This window comes from Mobula birostris, chromosome 16 (genome assembly GCF_030028105.1).
Source record: "Mobula birostris isolate sMobBir1 chromosome 16, sMobBir1.hap1, whole genome shotgun sequence".
In the NCBI taxonomy this organism is placed as follows: Eukaryota; Metazoa; Chordata; class Chondrichthyes; order Myliobatiformes; family Myliobatidae; genus Mobula; species Mobula birostris.
In genome coordinates, this window is record NC_092385.1 from 26,705,691 (window position 1) to 26,728,994 (window position 23,304).

At 44.0% G+C, this 23,304-nt stretch overlaps 1 protein-coding gene across 8 annotated transcripts in view; it reads right to left on the bottom strand.

Annotated features, from left to right (window-relative positions):
• Positions 1 to 23,304, bottom strand: part of cfap20dc (CFAP20 domain containing) — a 492,691-nt gene that overhangs the window by 380,548 nt on the left and 88,839 nt on the right. The gene's annotated exons all lie outside the window — the stretch shown is intronic.

The following is a 23,304-nucleotide window of genomic DNA, read 5'->3' on the forward strand; positions in this document are numbered from 1 at the left end:
GGTTATAGGTAGATGACCTATCACCAGAGCTGGCCAATTCACAAACACCAGAAAAGCATTTTTATCAGAACCAGTTGAATTTAATACTGAAGGCTGTTATACATTAAGGTGGAATAATTATTCACAAACTTACTCTGGGCTTTATTGCATTGAGGAAAAGCTGAAGACTTGATCAGAGTAGAAATGGAATGGTAAACTAAAGTAACATCCTTTGTACTGATTCTATCATGATATCCTCATTGTTCTCCTACTTTCTTGCAACATAAACACATTTAATCTGTTTTCTCAGTTTTTGTGGTAACTTCTACTTTGAAAAAGGCACACTCGACAACTTCATGCCAAAGAAACAACTTTATCTCGAATGTCAAAACAGTTATGTATGTACAGAGGCTTTTACAACCTGTACGGCATGGCAGGAACACTATGTACAGAGCACACCAGAAGTAAAAAGAACCGAAGTGAAACCCCCCATTATCCTAATTAGTATTAACTTACTTTTAATAATGCTCACATTACAACACTTCTCCCCCTTTAAAATCCAACATTCCTCAAATGTAAAAAGCTAGGAAATAAAAACAGTGGTGTTATTAACTTGCGTACCCCTGAAAACTTATATTAGTATCTTAGCAACAGTTTACCAATACAAAACATCTGGAAAACGTGACAGATTCAACATTCAATTAACAACAACAAAAAAAACTGTTCTGTCAAAGATTCAGTCTGTCAGGAGGTCTACGAGTGCGCTGTGGTCTGCGAACTACCCCCAGTGACTCCACAGGCACTGCTGGTGACGGTGTTTTGGGTGGGTCTGGTGTTGGGGGCATGAGAGGGGTCTGTGTGTCTGCATGAGAATGTCCATCCTCTTCAGGGGACCTCGGCCGCTCTGTCAGCGTCTCTTCCTCTGGCAAAGTCACTGGTGGACATGCTTCCGCAGTAGCCTGTCTCACTTTTGCCTTTATGTCTGGGCGCAGCAGGTCCAATCTTAACTTGAGTGTTGGCAGTCGTAGTCTGTGGCATGAGGCGGTATTTAAACAGGAAACGTGAAAGCCAAATGCTAAGAGCGTCTTCTGTCATCTGCTTCAGGCCTTCCTTCACTGTCTGAACAGCCCGCTCAGCCAAACCATTGGAGGCTGGGTGGAAAGGGGCCGTCCGAAAGTGATGAACGCCATTCTGCTGCATGAACTCACTGAACAGCTCACTGGTGAACGTCAGGCCATTATCAGTGACCCGGGTGTCAGGCAACCCATGGACTGCAAACACTTGCCTGAATTTGTCTATGGTTGAGGGGGCTGTGATGTTGCTCATGGTGTGAGCTTCGATCCATTTAGAATGCGCATCTACCATTACAAGAAACATCCGCCCCATAAAAGGGCCAGCAAAGTCCAAATGTAGCCTAGACCAGGGGTGGTCTGGCCACTCCCATAGGTGCAAAGGAGCTGGTGGTGGCGTATTCTGATTAGTCTGACATTGCATGCATGATTTTACCTTGTTCTCCAGATCCTGGTCCATTCTTGGCCACCAAACGTAGGATCTTGCAAGGCTTTTCATTCAAGACACTCCTGGGTGAGCCTCATGAATTTCCTCCACAATCTGTGAACGGCCAGGGGGAGGCATGATGACCCTCGCCCCCCCAGAAAATGTAGCCATCCTGCAGATTGAGTTTTGTCTTGCGTTTGGCATAAGGCCTCAGTTCCTCTCCTTCCACGACTCTGGGCCAACCTTGTAAAAGAAAAGTCTTGACTTGGGACAGGACTGGGTCCCTCTCTGTCCACTGCTTGATCTGGGTCACCTTTACAGGTGTGTCTGACAGCCTCTCCAATGAAAACACAGTCTCTGGAGGCACATAGGTAGTAACAGGTGTCTCAGGTGAAGGTAGTCGACCCAGTGCACTGGCATTTGCATTATCCCCACCGGCTCTGTACACTATAGTATACTGGTAGGCTAACAATGTAAGTGTCCAATGCTGTATCCTGGCTGAGGCTAGCAGTGGGATGCATCTAGTCTCAGGCTCATCAGTGGTTTATGGTCTGTATAAATTGTAAATACGCGTCCATAAAGGTACTGATGAAAGCGTTTGACCGCAAAAACAATGGCCAGACCTTCTTTGCCTAGTTGTGAATATCCCTTCTCAGCAGCTGTCAGGGTATGTGAAGCAAAACCAACAGGCTTCTCTGAACGGCCCTCCATTACATGTGAGAGAACTGCCTCAACTCCACAGGGCGAGGCATCGCATGCAAGGGTGATCTCCTTGTCTGGGTCATAGTGAACAAGTAGCTTTGCTGAGTGGAGGAGTTCTTTCACTTCCTTGAAAGCTTTCTCCTGCTCTTCACCCCACTGCTACTTAGTGTCATTGTGAAGCAGCTTATACAGTGGGGTCAAAACCCTTGAGAGGTCAGGAAGAAACTTGCCATAATAATTCACCATGCCTAAAAATGATCTGAGTTCCGTGACAGTCTTAGGGCTTCCTTAATAGCTCTCACTTTGTCCTCCACAGGGCAAAGCCCCTCAGCTGTGATCTTGTGTCCCAGGTAAGTCACACTCGATGCCAGGAACACACATTTTCCGCGTTTCAACCGCAGCCCTGCGTCTGAGAGCCTCTTCAGCACCCATTCTAAATTAGCCCGATGCTCCACCTCCATAGCCCCCGTGATCAAAATATCATCAAGGTACACTGTTACGTGTGGAATCCCCTGCAGCAAAGTGTCCATTGCCCTTCGGAAAATGGCAGGACTGGATGCCACTCCAAACACCAGGCGATTGTACTTGAATAATCCCTTGTGTGTATTTATTGTGACGTACTCCTTTGAATCCTCGTCAAGCAGCAGCTGTTGGTAGGCGTGGCTCATGTCCAGCTTTGTGAACAGCTTACCCCCTGACAGGGTCGCAAACAGGTCATTCACCCGTGGCAATGGGTACTCCTCCAGCCTAGAGACCTGATTCGCCGTAAGCTTATAATCACCACATATCCTCGCCATTTTGTTTGCCTTCAAAACTGGAACAATGGGAGCCGCCCACCTTGAAAACCGGACTGGCTCAATAATGCCCAGCCTCTGTAATCGTTCCAGCTCCTCCTCGACTTTGCCTTTCATGGCATAGGACACCAACCTTGGCTTAAAAAAACGTGGTGTAGCCTCAGGGTTGACATGGAGTTTCACTGTCACACCCTCCAGTGCTCCCAGCTCATCCCTGAAAACGTCACTGTACCGCTGCAGAATGTCCTCCGTCATGTGCACATACTTAATTTCATGCCAGTTTAGCTGGATTTTGCGAGCCAATCGCAACCCGAAAGTCTGGGCCCCCTGCCCTTAGCTATCACTGGCCTGGCTTCAGCCTTCTGACCCCCAGCTGAAATGTCCACATATAACACCCCTAAATGAGGTATGGGCTACCCCGTATAGGTCCTAAGTTTGAGCTTTGATGGTCTGATAGAAGGCAGGTTGGACCGCCATGTCCTCCTGTAGGTCTCCTCACTAATGACCGATACAGTAGCCCCTGAATCAATCTCAACTTAATGCCTTTTCTCCTGACAGTGGCTGTGGTTCCTCATCTATTTCCACTCCAAACATGTTGCAGGTACATGCTGCCTCTTCATTTGCTTCTTCTAGATGGTGTGTGGCTGCCTGAGCCTGTTGAGCTTTCCCCTGCCCAGGTTTAATCTTACCCTTTGAACTTCTGCACTTTTTAGCTAAATGTCCCTTTTTGCTACAAGCATGGCGAACAGTGTCTTTGAATTTGCAATCATTTGCATAGTGCATCCCTCACACCGGAAACATTCCACCCGGTTTGCCTGTTTAGCAGTCTCCCTCCTGACTTGGTGCTCTGCTGCCGACTACGACCCCCCTCCCCCCCATGTCCTTTCTGGATATCCCCGACATTATTAGCAGCCATCTCCATGCCTTGGGCAATCTCTAAGGCTTTCTTGAAAGCCAACGGTGGGGTTTCCCCTAACAGGCGGCATTGTATGCCATCATTATTAATGCCACAAGTCATCCAACACTGCTCCGAAATCACAATGCTCCGACAGCTGCCGAAGCTCGGCCACAAAATTGGCCACAGACTGACCTAGCTTCCTGAAACGGCTGTGAAACTTACACCGTTGGACTATCACAGAAGGTTTTGGATTGTAGTGGTTCCCTACAAGCTTGACCAGTTCATCATATGGAATGTCCCCCAGTTTCCGCGGTGTGGCTAAATTCCTTATTAGCTTGTAAGTCTTCGCCCCACACACACACATATTCTCATATAGCACTTCTTCGCCTCCTCAGTAATTCCATTAGCACAGAAAAAGTGTCCCAACCTTTCCTCATACTCCAGCCAGTCCTCCGTAACCTCCACAAACTGAACGATAATCCCAAACATAGCCATCTGAACGTGAGGCCCCTTATCGGCACTGCTGCTCCCGTTCGAAACGTGCCGATACGTCCACAAAACCAGTTTACCTTGTCGCCAAAATTATGTGGCAACTTTGAAAAAGGCACACTCGACAACTTCATGCCCAAGAAACAACTTTGTCTTGAACGTCAAAACAGTTATGTATACACAGAGGCTTTCACAACCCGTACAGCGTGGCGGGCACACTATATACAGAGCCCACCGGAAGTAAAAAAGACTGGAAGTGAAACCCCCAATTATCCTAATTAGTATTAACTTACTTTTAATAATGCTCACATTACAACAGTTCTGATCAAAGGTCATTGACCCAATACATTAACTGTTTCTTTCTCTACAGATGTTGCCCAATTTTCTGAGTATGTCCTTGTTTGCAGTATTTCTATTTCAAATTTCCAGCATTTGCAAACTTTTGTTCTTGATTACTTGACTTGATGCATTTGGTTGTTATTTATTTAGCTCAATTGGGGCTGAACACCCACAACAGAAATTTCAAATGCAGAAAAGAAACTGGCAACAACATTTTTCAGTTTATAACTACAGCATCATGTAGACATTTAACATTATAAACCTTTATAAAAAGAATAAATCCTATGGAGATTTAAACAGCATTTCCTGGAGTTACCTAAAGGAGGTCTCTTAGCCAAAGTCACTGTCAAAGAAACAATTCTCTCTGTTTTGAACACCTCCAAAAGAATTTGTTTCAAAAATTGATTTAGTGATGATCATTATACTAAAGGAATTAATTTTACCAAATCCAATTATCCACATAACAAAGTACTTTCAATTGCAGACAAATATGGCACAATGGAACTCATCTTAACTTACAAGGTTTATACTTCATGGGGTAGTTTATCAGGTGACACAGTGAGATATGTCTCTACCAAAGGAGGTGTAAGGTGCTCCTTCCCTCCGCTAGCCTGCAGATCACCTCCTGGGCAAGGTGTAGCACCAGCTTAGTCCCCCAATTAAGGTCACGTGAAGCCATTGGAGCAGGAGGTGATCATATGAGCAGCTGGTACATACCACAAATCCTGGTTATGTGACCACTGATGCCAGGCAGATAATCTCTGAAGAGTATTGACAATAGCTGGGGTCACCAGTCTTGTAAAGACACTGGCCAGAAGAAGGAAATGCAAACCACTTCTGTAGAAAAAATTGCCAAGAAGAACAATCATGGAAATGGAATGAGAAAGAATTCAAAGAGTTTCAAATTAAAGACAAATGGAAGACGATGATCACCCATGTCATACAACACGACACTTAATGATGATGAGGTAATTTATAACTATTTTAACGTAACTTATTTGGAACTCAGCAAGTGTATATCTTTTGCTGACATCTATTTCTACAAGTTCCATTGTAGATCTTGCTCAAGAAACTAATTTTCAATTAAGTAAATTATACCTTTCCAGCTTCAAACTTGAAGCACCATATGTGCTCTGAGTGAAATGTCTCCTTTTAGTTCCGATTTACATTCCTCTTAATAAAGATAACGCACCAATTAATTTAAGAAATGCTAAGAGATATCTTGCTCCTTTGAGAATACATTAGAAATCACCAGATCATAGAAACAAAGGGAAAGAAGACAAGAAAGAATTAAGTAAATTAGAATGGTTTTCATTAGTAACATAACAATTAGAGATTTGAATTCGCCATCACTGAGTAGTAAGTCAAAGTCAAAGTAAAATTTATTATCAAAGTTCACATATGTTACCAGATATTACCTTGTGATTCATTTTCCTACAGGCATTTACTGGAAAAATTTTTTAAAAATTATTTAAAAAACCATCCCTAAAGACTAACTAAAGGCTTTTGTACCTCCTGCCCAATGGTACAGTAGTAGCAAGGAGAGCATAGCCTGGATGCTGGAGGCCCTTGAAGATGGATGTGGCTTTCTTGTGGTAGTGCTCAATGTAAATGTGCCCAATGGTGGTGGGGTGGGGTGGGGTGGGGGGGATGGCTCTTCCTGTGATGGACTGGACTGTATCCACCACTTTCTGTAGACTTATCTGTTCCTGGGCATTGGTGTTTCAATACTAGGCCATGATGCAACCAGTTAGGGTACCCTCCCATGTGCATCTATTGAGCTTTGTCGAAGTCCTTTTGGTGACATGCTGAATCCACACAAAGTAAGCAAAGGCAGTGTCATGCTGCCTATGTGATGGCACTTACATGCTGGCCCCAGGATAGATCCTCTGATTAAATAACACCAAGGAATTTAGAGTTACCCACTTTCTTCACTGTTGATCCTTTAATGAGGACTGGCTTATGGACCTCTGGATTCTTCCTGTTCTTGATAATTACCTCTTTGGTTTTGCTAATGCTGAGTGAGACATTGTTGTGGTACCACTCAACCAGATTTTCAATCTCCCTCCTGTATGTTGATTCATCACCACCTTTGATTCGGCCAACAACTGTAGTGTCATCAGCAAAATTAAATACAACAATGGAGCTGTACTTAGCCATACAATCATAGGTATAAAGTAAGTAAAACAGGGGGCTAAGCACATAGCCTTGTGGAGCACCTGTGGAGGAAGTACTGCCAATCTATACTTACTGGAGACCGAAACTGAAGAAATCAAGGATCCAATTGCACAAGGAGATATTGAGGCCCAGGTCCTGGAGCTTAGTGATGAGTTTCAGGGGGATGATAGTGTTCAATGATGAGCTGTAGTCAATGAAGAGTATCCTGATACGTGCATCTTCATTGTCCTACTGTTATGGAACCAAGCGAAGGGTCAATAAAATGGCATCAGCTGTTGAGCTATGGAAGTAGTTGACATTTCCCAATGTCTCACCATGAAACTTCATTGTCAGAGGCCCCTGGCCTTCTAGATATTGAGAGTAAGGCTAATCCTCTCATATACTTCCATGAACAATTCAATAATCAACGGAGCACTGTCTCTAGATCTGTGCAAATATAAATGTTATCTGCATACTGCATTTGACTATCAAGGTTATGGTGACCTCAGTTCTGGAGTGCAGACATTTCAGGTTTAACAGTTTCTTCTGCTTCCTGCAGTTTAGCTTCATTCCATCTGCAAGCTCATAAAAGTCAAGTGCAGCATTGCTTGGTATCAGAGTTAATGAGATTTTCTCTGTTGTGAACCTTTTGATTAAGATCATGGCTTTAATGCCATCATGATACAAATATAAAATGTAGATTAACTTTTATGGTCAGCAAGGCAATAGTGAAGTTCTTCACCAGCAGGTATAGCCTTTCTCTAACTGAGAAAATGTATGAAGATAAAACTTAGCACTAAACTCCTGGTTTACTGGGCACCAGTAAGCCTTGCTCTCCTATGTGTTTCTGAAACTTGGACATCTACAGCAAGCAGCTCAAAACACTGGAAAAATGCCACCAACACTATCTCTAAAAACTTTTCAGATCTGTTAAAAGGATAAACACACCAATGCCAGCAACCTCATCCAGTCCAACAATATGAAGAACCAGGCAAGGAAGAGAATTGTAACAGCTCCTTGATAGGCAGTTCATACGAGTTCTACTGCTAACTACATATAGATCATACTTTTATGCTGGTAGTTTCCCAAGTCTTAGTTTTTTTTTATATGGATATAATGATCACATAATGATCACATGGCAAGTAGTAAGTAAAGGCAAATACCTGTAAATAGCCCTGATAGAGTCTGAGTCATGTATTTGGCATGGCAATCCAACTGCAAGTTATGGGCTGGAGGCACAGGATAAAGCTAAGGGTACGAAGGCGAGGTGACCAATGTGAATTAACAGGATAAGCACAAGCTGATGAAATGCTGTAGATTCAACAGTGGCTAAACTAGTAACGAAATTTGTCAACAGTGATACCCAAAGATGAAAATCACCCATCTGGATAACTGACACCAATGAATAGGTTAGATCTTACTGGGCCAATCCCTTCACTCAGAACTGCTCCCTCAGACTCCCTGCACCTGTAAATAACTAGTCTGACTGTGCCAGATCCATCAAAATGGCAAACAGCATTTTGGACTTCAACAGCAAATCACCATACACAGCTTTGGAGCTGCAACCTAAGTGTTTTTGATATTCGGAGAAATTTTGATCGTTGTTTTTGATTGTGCTTGAAAATAGATACGAAGGGAATGTCAGGGGTAAGTTTTTCACACAGAGAGCATTGGATGCGTGCAATGCACTGCCGGCGGCAGTGGTGGAAATAGATACAATAGAATCTTTTAAGAGCCTCTTAGATAGGTTCATGGAGCTTAAAAAAATAAAGGGCTATGTGCTAGGGAAATTCTAGGCAGACTCCAGAGAAGGTTACATGGTCGGCACAACATTGTGGGCCAAAGGGCCTGTAAAGTGCTGTAAATTTCTATTTCTAAAACCATAAGACACAGTGCAGAGTTAGGCCATTTTGCCCATTAAATCTGCTCCAAAATTTGAGCATAGCTGATCCACTTCCCTCTCAACCCCATTTGCCTGTCTTCTCACCACAACCTTTCACACCCTAACTTATCAAGAGTCTATCAATCTCTGCCTTAAATACACCCAATGACCTGGCCTCCACAGTTGCCTGTGGCAACAAATTCCACAGATTCTCCACTCTCTGGCTAAAGAAATTCCTCCTAATCCCCATTCTAAATGAATGTCTCACCGTTCAGAGGCTGTGCCCCCATTCCTATACTCCCCAAATAAAGAAATCATCCTCTCCACATCCATTATATCTAAGCCTTTCGACATTCAATAGGTTTCAACGAGATTTCCCCCTCATTCGTCTAAATTCCAGAGAGTGCAGGGCCAGAGCCATCAAATGCTCCTCATATGATAAGCCTTTCATTCCCGGAATCATTCTCGGGAACCTCCGCCGAACCATCTCCAATGTCAGTATGACAAGCTTGAAACCTGTTGTTATAACTAATTGTTCAAATAATTTTTAAAAAGTGTTAAAATACTTTATTTCATGTGACTATCATTTCATGTTGAGAAAAGGGATACTACTTGAAAATCATGCAAATGTATTTAGTTGAAAATTCTGAGACTCTGCCTGCAAGGTTTTTTTAACATAGTATTGAGCACTGGATCTGCCATCAACTTGTGGGCTGGCTGACGGCACAATGACATCAGCGCCGGACTCCGGGACGAAGGTTCCTGGGTTCGAACCCAGTTGGGGCCGCTCCCGAGTTCGCTTTCCATCTGTGCCGGGTTGAGTATCGAGGTCGCAACTCCACCTCGTAAAATAAAAGGAAAAATACTGCGAAATGTCTGTGTGAGGAGTGGTGCACCACACGGTCTCTCTCTCGCTCCGCGCCTTATAAAGGCATGAAAAAGACATTGTCCCGGCAACATCGCCCACGCACACGCAGATGCACAGATGCGCATGCACGCACATGCCAAAAAAAAAGAATCTGCCATCAACTTGTAAGTGCTTGCATTCAATCTTCAGCATGCAATTGATTGCTCAAGCCTGCCAGAATGCCTGGGGAGGGGCAATACCCGCAGTATTCATTCCATAAAGTGACTGATGCATAAATATAGCACATCTATGTTTCATTTCCCATACCCCTTTTTCAGGGGTACTACAAAATTTTGGAGGCACTGCTGCAATTGGGTGCATAGGTGAGGACCATCTGCTTGCCAGATTGATTTAATCCAAGTCACACCCAGCCATTTCTTAATTGTCTAGAGCAGCAGCGGAGTGAGGTAGTTGACTGAGGTGAGGGTGAGGCTGAGAGCTGATGGAGCGGTGCATGCACTTCAGGCACAGTGAATGCTAGAGGCTGCAGAATCCAGTCAGCAGCAGGGAATCTTACAGTCACCACAATAACTCACACCACTGCCAAGGGGAAAAGAAAATGGATGTGCTTAGGAATCTCCAAGAAAAAATTAGCGAGAAAGTGCGTGAATTTCCTAATGACAAGCTGGTAGAACTCAGTAGCTTCCTTCAGCTCCCAGAAGAGGACACAGCTAAGAAAACACACTTGTCTCTCATGTCCTTAATAAGTCACCATTTGGAAAGAGAGGAGCTGGGAAATCTGGAGGACAGTGGCACATCTGAACTTCTGCAGGTTAGAGACAAGTTAAATGAGCTAATAGTTGTTACAATGGCTTTGGCTGATGAAATCTATGAGTCTGTGGTGGCCAGTGCAATCATGTTTGCTGTTGTGTGCTGGGGCAGCAGGCTGAGGGTAGCAGACACCAACAGAATCAACAAACTCATTGGTAAGGCCAGTGATGTTGTGGGGATGGAACTGGACTCTCTAACGGTGGTGTCTGAAAAGAGGATGCTGTCCAAGTTGCATGCCATCTTAGACAATGTCTCCCATCCACTACATAATGTAATGGGTGGGCACAGGAGTACATTCAGCCAGAGACTCATTCCACCGAGATGCAACACTGAGCATCATAGGAAGTCATTCCTGCCTGTGGCCATCAAACTTTACAACTCCTCCCTTGGAGGGTCAGACACCCTAAGCCAGTAGGCTGGTCCTGGACTTATTTCCTGGCATAATTTACATATTACTATTTAATTATTTATGGTGCAACTGTAACGAAAACCAATTTCCCCCGGGATCAATAAAGTATGACTATGAAATGGAGGAAGAAAACAAGGAAATTACAGTAACCCACAGTTCAAAACAGAAGTCAGCTCCTAACAGGCTGAACTCGAGTGATTCGCAGTGGTTAGTTCGAGGAGAACTGTCCCACCAGCATGGCGCCAAGTCTTTAAGAACTCTGGTCAGGTTGGTGAGCCTGGTCAGAAAGACAAGTTGTCATTTTCTAGCCTTGTTTGTCAAATAGAAAGCACCCTAAGAGGCTATCCAGAGGAGGAGATAATTGAATAATTGATCCAGTGATCAATCAGAATCAGGTTTATTATCACCGGCATGTGACGTGAAGTTTGTTAACTTAGCAGCAGCAGTTCAATGCAATACATCAAGGGTCCCCAACCTTTTTTGCACTGCGGACTGGTTTAATATTGACAATATTCTTGCGGACCGGACGACCCGGGGGTGGGGGGGCTGCGGTAGGGTTGCCAACGGACAAGAGTATCAGTCAAATACACTGTGTTTACCCCGAGAAAGACTACAATGACCATGAAGCCTTGCGCGGGCACCTGTGTGCGCATGCGTGTACCTGCCGATTTTTTTCTAAAAATCGTTTTTGGCGATTCTGCTCGGGGGTGGGGTGTTAATCACGACCGGAATATAGGTGATGAGTGGCTAATACACTCAATTTCATTTCTAAAAGGGTTTATCTAACGAATTTAATATTAAACACACACTGCATATTTTCCTCACATGAATATAGTGATAAGTCAATTATCAGGGGAGGACAGGGGCTTGAAGTAAGTGTTGAACGAACTTCCAGTAGAAGTGGTAGAGGCAGGTTTGATATTATCATTTAAAGAAAAATTGGATAGCTATATGGACAGGAAAGGAATGGAGGGTTATGGGCTGAGTGCAGGTCGGTGAGACTAGGTGAGAGTAGTGTTCGGCACAGACTAGCAGGGCAGAGATGGCCCGTTTCCGTGCTGTAATTGCTATATGGTTATATAGGTCACTTATAATCAATAGCATCATAACATTTTAAGTAACGTTTGGATATTAAATACACAGCACATATTTTCCCCGTATGGACATACAAAATCATTGCAACACACCAATATCGCTGAATCAGTGGGAGCCCTGGGCTTGTTTTCCTGCAACAACACGGTCCCATCGAGGGGTGATGGGAGACAGCGATACTCGAAGGGGGTTCCTTATGTCCAGTCTATTCCGCAATTTAGTTTTCGTTGCATTCATTGAAGAGATATGTTGGAAATGGAAGCAATGTTTTCAGTGCTTTCATGCCTATCTCAGGATATTTAGCCTTGACTTTGATCCAGAATGCCGGCAGAGATGTTATGTCAAACATACTTTTCAGCCCGCCGTCATTTGCAAGCTCGAGGAGTTGATCTCCTTCCTGCGCTGACATGAATGATGCGCGGGTAATGACCGCGCGTGCTTTCAAACTCAACAGTGGGCTTGACAGGGAATGAGGAAAGGTTTCCTCGCGGCCCGGTAGCGCATGCTTTGCGGCCCAGTACCGGTCCATGGCCCAGTGGTTGGGGACCGCTACAATACATAATCTAGCATAGACAGAAAAAAAGTAATAATAAATAAAATATAATAATAAATAAATTACATATATTGCATAGATTATTTAAAAATGTGCAAAAACAGAAATATTGTATATTAAAAAAGTGAGGTAGTGTCCAAAGCTTCAAAGTGCATTCAGGAATCGAATGGCAGAGGGGAAGAAGCTATTCCTGAATTGCTGAGTGTGTGCCTCCAGGCTTCTGTATCTCCTACCTGATGGTAACAGTGAGAAAAGAGCATACCCTGGGTGCTGGAGGTCCTTAATAACGGACACTGCCTTTCTGAGATACCGCTCCCTAAAGATGTCCTGGGTACTTTGTAGGCTAGTGCCCAAGATGGAGCTGACTAGATTTACCAGCTTCTGCAGCTTCTTTCAATCCTGTGCAGTAGCCCCTCCATACCAGACAGTGATGCAGCCTGTCAGAATGTTCTCTACGATACAACTATAGAAGTTTTTGAGTGTATTTGTTGACATGCCAAATTGCTTTTGCCTGGGCTCCAGATGTGCAGTTATCCTAAGGGTAAATCAGACTTGAACCTACCTACCCTTAAATGGACCCTCCACTCATATTATCAGGAAAACGGGACAACTGAACTGTACAAGCAGCTGATAGCAGAAGCCCAACACAGTGCAGAGATGCCACAAAGTTTCTTAATACATGTTCTTGACCTGAAGCAGAAAGTACTGTCTCCCTCACAGGAGGGGGAGCCTGGTCTGAAATATGATCCAGTCTTAGTGCAGTGTATGTTTTTACATACTGTACTCACCGGTTTGAGAAGTGGTTGTATTCAAAAGGACCTTCAGCTATGCCTTTTAGATCCCAAAACTTCAGATGAGGTACTATTAGAGAAGCTAAACATTGCATGTGCAAATGAAGTGGAGAAAAAGAATAAACGGAAGCCAGCTGGGTCAGCTCACAATGCCACTGTTAACTCTTGCACAGTCAGAGGAACATCATGTGAGAAATGTCTGGTGGAAAGGGCTCATATAGACCAAGTGTCACAGTTGAAAACATTTTGTGAAGGCATTGTCCAGGTCTAGGAGCAACTTCAACAGCCCATACCTATGCGTCAACAATGATTTTAAGTTTCAAATTTTAAAAATGGGCAATGACAGAAACTCCTTCTCAGCCACAGGACCTAGCACAGAGTTACCAGCAACCACCAGGGTGAGGTACAAAGAGGCCTGAGCAATTCTTGGGCAAAACATTCTCAGGTCTGAACTCCAGAGAGGGCCAAGTATTGAACAAAAATAGTGATGGAAAAAGCAAAACCAGTTATTTGAACGGGCTCTGCCTCAATCATACCCAGCCCCACAACATAAATTTCCCCAATTTCAGCAGTATGCAACAGAATCATATACATTGCCATCTGAAGCTCAGCAACTATGTCGTAGCTCCACAGAATTATTCATTTTTACCACAGCAGAATGGAGTTGCACCACAGTACCCAATATGTCTGTATCCTGGCCTGCCTCAGCAGCTTCGTTCAACACGAATTAGAAAGAGTTTCCCCCGTCAGCAGAGAGGGTGTGAAGAACGGTGGTAGCAGTGAGCACTGCTTAGCAGGAGGTAAAGCATAAGGAATAATACTACCCACAGAGGATTCATTCTAAGATGTTTTCTAAGATGGGCTGCTTCCATGGGATAGGATGTAATTGGTATCACAGAAGTGTCCCACCAATGTGCCAGCTGTGGTAGAGAGGGTGTAAATATAAGGTACTCCAGATGTAAAGTCTCATGTTACTGCTCAAAACAATGTCAGACGGACTATTGGAATCAGTGTAGGATCAAGACAAATAACGAGAGACAGCCCTCCACCAGTGTTATAGTTGCGCAGTGCCAAGTCAATCAACATTCGTATGTAACTTCACTGGTGGGCAGACAGTGCCGCAGAATGCTGGTTACAGAGACATCAAAGTGAAGCAATATGGGACAGGTTCACAGGTGTGCACCACAGCTGAGCAGTGGAAAATTAGGCACTTCCCTGGAGTTAAACTCAGGGATGATTCAGAGGCAGTGGAGACACCTGAGGCATTATAGCTGGTGGCAGCATTTGGTGCAGCATGCCATATGTAGAATGGATTGAGATCACTTTCAAATTAGCTTCGCCTGGAATTGATCATACCGGTTCTGGTTCTGAAAGGCGGACCTCTACCTCATTCCATCATTGGATTCAACATGATTGAATAGATTATCTAAGAGAGTGATGAAAGACTTAACGATAGGAAGGGAGGACTTTTATATGAAACAGTAAGAGCTGCATTCCCTAGTCTTAAAAGAAGCAAAATCAAAGCATTTATCAATTTGATTAGCCTTGAGAATCCCTGTGGTATCAAGTAAAGACAACAAAGGAGAGAATTAACATACCAGAACATACAATAATGTTCAGCAAGTTCAACGCTATATACAGTATCCATTTGTGAGGGAAGACAAATAATGCTCTTGGAACCAGAAGTGAACCCTCAGTGGGCCTTGAACTGTGAACTGCGTGAAACACTCGTAAAACTTCAGAGGGCTGTATGTCCATAGATTGTTACTGATGTGCACAACAGAACAGACCATGACATCGTTCTTGCTGAGAAGGCAATGCCTGGGATGTTGAAACCAGTTAAATCTGTGTTCCCTATCACTGCACAAAAAGGTGCCATATTCGACCCAGTCACTCAACATCTAACAGAGGATGATATGGATGAACTCAACTCTGATTTATGGGATCCATCAGTTGATGTGAGCCACCGAAATATACAACAGCTAGAGAAGAATGTCACTCCTTTCAAAATCAGACAATGATATTGGGCATGCAGGTACAGCAGGCGGTGAAAAAGGCGAATGGTATGCTGGCATTTATAGCGAGAGGATTTGAGTACAGGAGCAGGGAGGTACTACTGCAGTTGTACAAGGCCTTGGTGAGACCACACCTGGAGTATTGTGTGCAGTTTTGGTCCCCTAATCTGAGGAAAGACATCCTTGCCATAGAGGGAGTACAGAGAAGGTTCACCAGATTGATTCCTGGGATGGCAGGACTTTCATATGAAGAAAGACTGGATGAACTGGGCTTGTACTCGTTGGAATTTAGAAGATTGAGGGGGGATCTGATTGAAACGTATAAGATCCTAAAGGGATTGGACAGGCTAGATGCAGGAAGATTGTTCCCGATGTTGGGGAAGTCCAGAACGAGGGGTCACAGTTTGAGGATAGAGGGGAAGCCTTTTAGGACCGAGATTAGGAAAAACTTCTTCACACAGAGAGTGGTGAATCTGTGGAATTCTCTGCCACAGGAAACAGTTGAGGCCAGTTCATTGGCTATATTTAAGAGGGAGTTAGATATGGCCCTTGTGGCTACGGGGGTCAGGGGGTATGGAGGGAAGGTTGGGGCGGTGTTCTGAGTTGGATGATCAGCCATGATCATAATAAATGGCGGTGCAGGCTCGAAGGGCCGAATGGCCTACTCCTGCACCTATTTTCTATGTTTCTACGTATCAAAGGTTTGCAGCTGAGCACCTCTCTCAAAGATGCTGAACCAGTTGCTCGCTCTTATATTCCAGTTCCAAATCCCCTCTACAACGAAATGAAGGATTGCTTGCATGACTTAATTATCATTACATTAAGGATTTTTCTAGAACTGCAACCCTCCCTTCTATGACCTGTTAAAAAGCAGAGATGTCAGTGACCAAAATCAACTCAGTAGGGGTAGGGGTAGCGGTAGCATCCGAAAGACAAATAAGTAGAGGAAATGTGTGCCCTCTGGCAAATCCATCACTTGGACAGAGACACATTAAGAAACTTTGGAGAAGCTGATTGACTGCCTAGTACAGCCACCTGTGCCGGGGTTCCCAGACTTTGCACAACCACTCATTCTCCACATTAATGCCCCCAGTCAGGGGTTGGGAGCAGTCAGTCCTATATCAAAAGCAAGATGGCAAATTGAGAGTCATAGCCTATGGCTCTGTCTTCAGCAAAGTTGAATGCAACAGGATTTAGATGGGTTGCTAAACTGGCCGATTTCTACTTCGCTATCCGTTATCACCTGGGAAAAGAAAATGTCGATGCTGACATGTCGACTATTTGTCGGCCATGAGTAGCCAAGCAACTATGAGTGAGTGTATGGAATAAATCTTGTCCAATTCAGTGGGAGCCACAGTCCAGGCCATTGAAGTGTAGCAAAGTGCAGACATACCCTGGTCCATGGCAGTAACTGTACAGTTAGATGCAGTAAACATCAACTTGGTGAACACTGTCTAGGAGAGAGGTCCGGCAAGACAGGAAGAGGATGGTGACATCAAAATGTTAATCGACTTTGTATGCTCAGGTTCAAAACCTACTTTTCAATAAATACAGACATTAAGCAAACATGCCAGGTGCTTTCTGTGAGAGTGGGATAAATTAGTATAAGATGAGGATGGCATTCTTTATTGGAAAACGACCTAATGAACACAACTGGTGCTACCTGAGAAGTTCAAGTGTACAGTCCTGAAAGAGCTACAAGATAAAATGGGGCACCAAGGTGTTGATCACCTTGGCTCTGGTAAGAGAGAAATTTTTCTGGCCTCACATGCAGAGGGACATTGAGCACCATGTGCTAAGAGTCTGTACCTGTCTCAAGCAAAAGAAGCCGCGTCGGGAAACAACGGCACCACTCGTGAGCATTGTGGCAATGCAGCCATTTGAACTTGTGTCAGTTGACTTTCTTCACCTGGACATACAAGGGTGGATTCAAGTACATTCTAGTGATTACTGACCACTTTACACAATACGCACAGGCATATGCCACAACCTCGAAGTCAGGAAAAACTGTCACTGACCATCCTTTCAATGACTTTGCCCTGAAGTTTGGATTCCCATCGTGAATACGCTATGATCAAGGGCCGAATTTGAGAACCAACTCTTCACACAACCACACAACTGAGAAAACATAACAGCGTGGCAGCATCACGAACTACGCTGTACCACCCCCAGGGAAATGGAAAAGTGGAGAGGTTCAACGGGACCCTTCTGCAAATATTGAAAACACCAACAGAAAGACAAAAAGAAAATTGCAAAGAGGCATTGAATAAAATAATCTATGCTTACAACAGTTCAAGGTCAGAAGTAACAGGATTCTCTCTGTTCTACTGTCTCTTTGGAAGATCGTCGAAGATGTCCATAGAACCATTCTTTGGCCTGAACACTGACCAAAGTCCTGCAACCGACAGTGAATACTTGGAAAGATGGAAAAGAGGGATGCAAAAAGCCCATCACATTGCCAAGGAGTGTATGCTTGAAGCTATTGGGGGGACTGCATCCATATTGTGTATTGTTGGGGAGGATGTACCAATCCATGAAGTAAAACCTGAACAAGGAAAAAGAAGACCCAGAGTACTACATCGCAATCTTCTCATGCCATGTGAACACCTGCCAAAAATGGATACCGCAACAAAGATGTTGAACCACAAATGGATACCGCAACAAAGCAAGGCTGTCTGCCAAAATGAAGCACCAGGGCTCGCCCACCTAAAGAAAGGGAAGAGAACGAACCAGCCAGCCACAGTGAGGATGAATACCAGCCAACTGAGAATGAACTGTTGTTGAGCTTTCCTGCATGCAAAACAATAACAGTTCCTGTATTTACTCCAGCCAATGATGAGCCAGACAACCAGACTGAGCAAAGACAGGGGAGCTCAAAATTTCCTCGGAGAGGATGACGGCCATCAAAATGCTTTACTTATGTTGAGACCCCCACATATCACAACATACAAACTGTAGACCACCAGTATCAGGTCTTGCCTTATAATTGTGTAACGTCAAGATTTCATGGCTACCTGTGCCTCAGTTCCTACATCAGCTACCATTTACCTACCAGAAACTAACAGAATGTTTCATACAAGGAGAGTAGTGATTGTAAGTCTAACACTGGGAAGAGATGTCAGGACGACATCTACTTCTGAGGGGGAGTGTGTGGCAAGGTCAAAATCTGTTCAATTTAGTTATAAATAATAGTTCAAATAATTTTTACAAAGAGTTAAAATAATTTATTTCATGTTGAGAAAAGAAAAGGGATATTACTAGAAAAACATGCAAATATGTTTAGTTGAAAATTCTGAGACTCTGTATGCAAGGTATTCTTTTATAGTTTTGAGCAATGAATCTGCCATCGACTTGTAATGGCTTGCATTCAAACTTCATCATGCGATTGATTGCTCATGCCTGCCAGAATGCCTGGGGGTGGGGGTGGTCAGTACACACAGTGCTCCTTCCACAAAGTGACTGATGTTGAACATAGCCTCCTGCCAATCAGCCACTGCTTTATTAATGCTAGAATTTTTCCTGTAAAACCACGGGCTCGTAGCTTGTTAAGCAGCTTCACGTTTGGCACTTTGTCAAAGGCCTTCTGAAAATCCAAGTACACAGCATTAACCAACTCTCCTTTGTCTATCCTACTTGATATTTCTTCAAAGAATTCCAACAGATTTGTCAGGCAAGATTTTCCCTTGAGAAAACCATGCTGGCTATGGCCTATTTTATCCTGTGCCTCCAAGTACCCTGAGGCCTCATCCTAAATAATTGACTCCAACATCTTCCCAACCACTGAGGTCAGAATAATTCGCCTATAGTTTTCTTTCTTCTACCTCTCTCCCTACTTGAAGAGTGGAGTAATATTTGCAATTTTCCAGTCTTCCAGAACTATTCAAGAATCTAGTGATTCTTGAAAAATCATTACTAATGCCTCCACAATCTCTTCAGCCATATCTTTCAGAACCCCAGGGCTGTAGTCCATCTGGTCCAGGTGACTGTATTCCAAGATGTTGTAGCATTCAGACACAGTGACCACTTCGTCTCTGGGTACAGTAGTTCATCCATATCTGACACGCTTTTGTTAAGATTGGACAATGCTGATGGCTATTAAATATACTGTGCACAGCAATTCCACCATGCTAGTGAACTGTTGGACTGCAGAGGAGATCCACAGCGTGGGCTTATCGTGAACGACGCCTTAGGAAGAGGTGTGTAAAGAAACAAAAAAGCAGAAAATGCGCAGGTATCCGGGAACGACTTAGGTCAAAGCCTTTCAGGCTGGCTCTCACCTCATTCTTACAGACAAACATCTATTCATTTGAAAATAAACTGGACTATCTGCACCTGAGACTGAACCAGTGAGAAAAAAACTTCTGTGCACTCATTCTCAAGGAATTATGGCTTCATGAATCCATTCCAGACATGGCCATCCAGCTGGTTAGTTTTAGCACATTTCGGGCTGACAAGAATCCAGCGCTCCTGTGATCTCAGGCAAGACCTGCGTGATGTTATCTGTATTTACATGAATAAGAACTGGTGTACAGACACTTTTGCAGTGGCATCACATTGTTCACTGATGATTGAGTTCATTTTTGTGAAGTGCAGACCGTTTTATATACCAAGGGAATTTACTACAATTGTGTTGGTAGCTGTATATATTACCCACTGCTAATGCTGATGAAGCGCTGCATGAGCTCTACAGCACCATCAGTGATCGTCAAATCAAACACCCAGATGGCATCTTCTTTATCACAGGTGACTTTAACCATGCGAACCTAAAGACAGTTCTGCCTAAATTCCACCAGCATGTTGATTTTGCTACCAGAGGTGAAAATACACTAGACCTGGTTTATACTAATATAGCAGGCACCTACAAAGCAGTCCCTCAAACCCACATTGGATTTTCAGCTCGCTTACCTGTAATACTAACTCCAGCATACAAACCAGTGATCTATTGGGTCAAACCAGTTCTAAAGGTGGTGAAAACCTGGCCTAAGAGTGCAATCTCTGCGCTACAAAACTGCTTTGATAACACAAACTGGGGAATGTTCAGGAAGGCTGCTACCTGTGGCAACCATATTAACATTGAGGAATCTGTGGATTCTGTGACCAGTCACATGGAGAAGTGTACTGAGGATGTTACCATCAAAAAACACATCCTGGTGAGGACAAATCAGAAGCCATGGCTTACTGCAGAGGTCCATGCATGGCCAAAGGATCATGATGCTGCCTTTAGATCAGGGGATGTAACAACTCTCAGGGAAGCAAAAACTGTGCTTTCCTGCTTCATCAAGGTGGCGAAATGGGGACATTCTCAGAGAATTTAACTAGAGACATGAGGTGCATGTGGCATGTGACAGGGTTATAGAGGATTATAGACTGCAAGTATACCCTGCACATCAGTGACCAGGATGCTTCACTCCTACAGAACTGAATCTTTTCTACACCCTGTCTGATGTGCAGAACAAAGTGCCGGTGAAGAAGACATCCCTTCCCCCACAAGTCAACCCACACAAAGTTGCATGCTTGATAATATACCAGGTCAGGTTCTGAAAGACTGCACAGCCCAGCTGACAGAGGTGCTGACAGATATATTCAACATCTCTCTGGAACAATCCATTGTTCCCTCAGTTTTCAAGGTGGAAACCATCATTCCAATGACAAAGAAGGCGACAGTAACCTCCCCAAATGACTATCACCCCGTGGTATTTTTTTGAGCAGATGTCACAAAGCACATTAAAGCCATTCTCGTTGCTACATTGGACCCTTTCCAGTTTGCTTATCGTTCAAATCGATCCGCTGATGATGAAATGGAGTCTCTTAAGCCAGACTGCTGTTTATAGACATCAGTTCAGCATACATCATACCTCAGAAACTGATGAGGAAATTGTCCTCACCGGGACTCAACACCTCACTCTCCAATTGGATACTGGACTTCTTAACGGTAAGCCCACAGTCTGTTCGTGTGGGCAGCAACATCTCTCATTCCATTATCTTGAGCACTGACACTCCCCAAGGCTGTGTGCTCAGCCTGCTGCTGTTCATCCACTATCAGGTCTGTCACCCGGCCTTGCTCATTTCCCAAAAACAGATCTGGTTTTCTTCTCTAGTTGCTCTCTGGATACTTTTTCAAGAACCTTTCTTGAATACACTGAAGGAATCACACCCCATCTGAGCCACATGCACTAAGGTTGTTCCAATCAATACAGGAACACTCCCTGAGTGTGACAACCCTGTTGTTTCTACACCTTCCCATAATCTGTTTACTCATCTGTTCCTCCATCTCATGGTAGCTTTTGGGTGGGAGCCTCTACTATGATCCCATCAGTGCAATTGCACCTTTCTTACTTTGGCGCTCCACCCAAATTGCCTCTGTAGACGAGCCCTCCAGTGTGTTCTTTCTGAATACTGCTGTGGCATTCTCCCTTATCAGTAGTGCAAGACCTCTACCTCTTACCCTGCCCCCACCCCAAATAAAATAGTGAAACCCAGAACATTAAAATGCCAGTCCTGTGCCTCATGCAACAATGTCTCTGTCATGTCAAAAACATATAATTCTACATATAGAGGATAGGTTCAGTGAGCTAGTGCTTTTCTCTATGGAGCAAAGGAGAATGAGGGGCAACTTGTTAGAGGTGCACAAAATAATATGAGGCATAGATTGAGTGGATAGCCAGAGACTTCTTCCTGTGGAAGTGGCTAATACCAGGGGGCATAATTTTAAGGTAATTGGAGGAAAATATAGGGGGGATGTCAGAGGCAAGTCTCTTTCTCCCCCACAGAGAGTGGTGTGGAACTGCCAGGGATGGTAATAGAAACAGATACATTAGGGACATTGAAGAAACTCTTAGATAGGTACATGGATGATGGAAAAATAGAGGCCTATGTAGGAGGGAATAGTTAGATTGATCTTAGAGTAGGTTAAAAGGTCAGCACAACATCGTGAACTGAAGGGACTGTACTATGTTGTAGTGTTCTATGGACCAGCCCCTTAGTTCATCCTCCTTACCGTTGATATAAACACATTTCAGCTATTAGTTGAACCAGATTTATTAGCCTGCTCCTTGCAGTCTTCCTTTTCCTTCTTGTCACACCATCTTTCTTACCCTTAACCCTACCATCTATTTACCTGCTACTGTGGTTCCTATCCCCACCACTATAGTTTCAAACATATTAGCAAACTTCCTAGTGATGATATTATTTCCCTTCTGGCTCAGCTGCCCTAAAAGAGATTCCAATAATCTATAAATCTGAAGCCCTTCCTCCTTGCACCAGTTCCTTAGCCTTGTATTGAACTGCTGTATGTGTCTATTTTTCATCTCACTACCACACAACATAAATAATAATCCTGAGATTACAACCCTGGAAGAGATGCTTTTTAAACTTTCTACCTAACTCCCTAAATTTCCTTTGAAGGGCCTCATCCTTGCTCCTGCCCATTTGTCATTGCTATCAATTTGGACCACAGCCTCGAATTGCTCACACTCACCTCTTAGTATATCCCTTACCTGTTGTGCAACAGCCTTGACCCTGGCACCAGGGAGGATACATACCATCCCAGAGTCTCAACTGCAGCCATAGAAACTCCTGTCTGCGCCTGTACCCCTTATTGAGCTCCCTATCACTGTCGCTCTGTCTGACTTAATCCTCCCCTTCTTTGCCTGAGCTGGGCACATTGCCACTAACCCAGCTCTTATTGCTGATCTCTGTAATGTCATGACCACCCCCCGTCAACATTTTCCAAAGGGGGATACATGTGTAACACCCTGGGAAAGGTTTCACTGCTCATGTAATGGTCTTTATATAGAAGCAGTGTTTGGATTACGGTTAGAGATAATGGGTGTTTGGAATGTGAGCTGTCCAATGATGGGAGTGTGTTTTTGTGTTGTGTGCCTGATATCGGTGTGAGCTGGGTCCTTTGTTCAGCGGGAGATGAATAAAGAAGATGCTGGACAAAAGCAGTCGTAGGATTTGACCCGGTGAAGGACCGTGATTCAATGGAGTAAGGTGATGGAGTCTACTGAGGATCAGTGAATATGTA